Source organism: Poecilia reticulata, linkage group LG8 (assembly GCF_000633615.1).
Source record: "Poecilia reticulata strain Guanapo linkage group LG8, Guppy_female_1.0+MT, whole genome shotgun sequence".
NCBI classification, from domain to species: domain Eukaryota; kingdom Metazoa; phylum Chordata; class Actinopteri; order Cyprinodontiformes; family Poeciliidae; genus Poecilia; species Poecilia reticulata.
The window spans coordinates 9,568,517-9,571,932 of NC_024338.1; positions in this window are offsets into that span (position 1 = coordinate 9,568,517).

Below are 3,416 nucleotides of genomic sequence, written 5' to 3' on the forward strand. Positions count from 1 at the left end.
ATTCCTCTCTAACTTATTTACATGTTGTCACAAACTGAAGTCACAATTTAATTTAATTTAATCTGATCAAATTTAATCAGATTTTAGGTAAAAAAGAAACTGAAATTATTACCTATCACAACTYCTGAAAATGACATGTCCCTGTTAATGGCAAGATTGTGTGATAGAGGAAGAAAACCCAAACATATGAAGCTTTYTAATGTGACATATGTATGATTAAAAACAAGGTAATTTAAAAATGGAGAATAGTGAACCTGCAACCAGCTGGCTGCATTTTTATTACGTTCTTCATTGACAACATGCTCCAATTTCCTCCAGATGTAACCACTTCTGAGAATCTTAGGTTGTGACAGCAAATTAGTCACTTGCAGACAAACCCACTGCATTTRTTGGCAGGTGGTGTCAATCAGGAACATGCAGGAAAATGTGGCAGTATTTGAAAATGATTTCAAAGAGGCAGAAACTATGCATGACGCACTTTTCAGACTTTCATGTCGGAGAATTACAAAAACATTTGCCATTTTCCTTTCACTTCACAACTATGTTTTATTCAAGTTTGTGTTTGCAACGTGCCAAAATGTAAACATTTAAAATTTAAAAAAAGGTAAGGATTTTGTTTTGTGTTTATAAGCAGGCTGGWGTTTAAAACAGTTTTCTATGRAGTTTTCTATGCTCAAATTGTGATTGATTTATTTCACATTAATATATGCAATCTTACTTGAACAGATGACACCAGCATCTTCCTGGTGTCCACAATTGTGAGTCCCAAATTCTCTGTGCCCACAAACACCAAGAGAAGTTTCACTTCCAGAACAGGCCAGATCATCAAGCCAGATCTGTCCAGTYCCYTGGCCAAAGTGGGCTGATGGTGGAGCACCCAAAGCAGGACCACAGCCCAGCTGTCTGCAGGCCACTGCAGCATCATTTAGATCCCAAAGATCATCACAGACTGTTCCCCAGGAGCCATTGTGGTAGATTTCAATTCTTCCAGAACATGGCTCGTTTGATCCAGATAATCTGATTGAATGATCTGCGAATTTTTTTAAACATGGAGAAACGAAAGTATTCAAATAAAATATGCAAATATGTGCTGTGGGTGTACTTCAGACAGACACTTACTGACAAAAGAATGTTTCATTCTCTTTTAATTATTTATTTTTTAAAACCGAACTTTATGGACCTGTTTGTGGCCACCCCGGCTTTATTTCTAATCAAATTACAATCTGTCCAAAATTATTACTTTTTTCAAAAATATCAAAGTCTTTGATTATGGCAACAATTAAACTAATTATATCAGTAAACGATGAACGTAAATAACACAATCTTACTTGAACAGATGACACCAGCATCTTCANACACAGATTCTATTTTCTTCTATTTATTGCAGCACTTTTATTCAGTCTCTCGTCAACAAAAAGTTTGTGATTGACTTATTGCACAATGGATGCACACACTGCACTATTTCTGGATGTAACAGACACAATAATTTTCCATTATTAATTCCAYTWTTTTTCCTTTAAAGTTACTTTAATCAACATTTGAATTCATAAAATAATGAATAGAGTAGAACTTTTTTCCAATTCTCCCAATGAGAATTTAAATTACATTCAAATTCTATAAGTTTTCACTAATGCCTTTAGTAGGAAACTGACATTACCTGAACAGATGACACCAGCATCCTGACTGTGAGCACAGTTATGCACACCAAGTCCACTGTGGGAGCATTCAGACAGATATTTTTCATTGCCTGTACAGGCCACCTCATCAAGCCAGATTTGTCCTGTTCCCTCTGCAAACTGACGGAGACTCACTGCTGTACCACAGGCCAGCTGTCTGCAGACCACTCTACCATCATTTATGTCCCAGTTATCATTGCAGACGGTTCCCCAGGATCCACTGTTGTAGATTTCGACCCTTCCAGAGCACCGAGCTGACCCAACTAATCTTATGTTGCCGCCTATAAACAAAATCAATAACAATCAGGTATAACATTATAACCACTCAAACTGTATGGTACACATTATCTCTTCATCATGACACATGGTAGTARGAAAGTTTAGGCATTGGTGGCTCAGAAAATTGGAAAAGGTAAGGATTGGAATAGCTACATGACTTGGTCAGTTCATTTCTAGAACAACAGTTCTTTWGAGGTGTTCCAAGTTTCAGTGGTCAATAACTATTGAAACAGTTAAAGGAAATAATAGTGTAGAACCAGTAACAGAGTGATGGGAGGCTAAGGCTAGCCTGTGTAGTCCTGTTCAACCAAAAAGCTGCTGAAATTCAAATTGCTGAGRAAGTGAATGCTGGGTAAACAAATTAGTCAGGGGACCTGACTGGGCATGAAGTGACGTTGATTGGTTCATTTCCACAAACACACGCTTGTATCCAGCAAAATGAGAAATTCTCACCTGAGCAGATCACACTTGCATCTTYGTTGTGATTACAGTTGTGATTCCCATATCCATTGTGTGAGCACTGAGACAGATGTCTTTCACTGCCTGCACATCCCACATCATCAAGCCAGATTTTATTACTTCCTGGCCCAAAGTTGGCTGACTGAGGGGCAGCCAGTGCTGCACCACAACCCAACTGGCTGCAGACTACCTGGGCATCATTTATGTCCCAGTAGTCATCACATACTGTTCCCCATGAATAATCATAATAGATTTCCACTCGGCCAGCGCATTGAGAAGACCCAATTAATTGGACTGGGGGACCTTATCAGTCGGGTAAAATAAAATCACAATATTGTAAAAATCAAAATGCAGCATGTACAGGAATCCTGAATCTCTAACAACGCAAAACACACTCATGCTACTCAGCAAAAATKTTAAAATRTAAGAATRTATTAAAAAATAATTCATTCTTACCTGAGCAAACAATAATAACATCCTTACTGTGTCCACAGTTGTGTGTTACAGAACCATTGTGCTGACATTCACTTAAAGAAGTTTCATTTCCTAAACATGCCACTTCATCGAGCCAGATTGGTCCAGTACCTGGGCCAAATACATCCCCTGTACTGGTACTTGTTGCTGGACCACAACCTAATTGTCTGCAGGCAACATGAGCATCATTCATGTCCCAACCATCATTGCAGACTGTTCCCCAGGAGTTACTGTGGTACACTTCAATTCTTCCAGAGCATGACGCACCTGAACCAGCCAACCTGATCTGAGGATCTTCAGTTACACAAGAAAACACAGAAATCATCAGTATTTCACAAACAAAAAGGTGTTGGATATCAAAACTCCCCTACAAAAGTGTTYATTCCTCTCTAACTTATTTACATGTTGTCACAAACTGAAGTCACAATTTAATTTAATTTAATCTGATCAAATTTAATCAGATTTTAGGTAAAAAAGAAACTGAAATTATTACCTATCACAACTCCTGAAAATGACATGTCCCTGTTA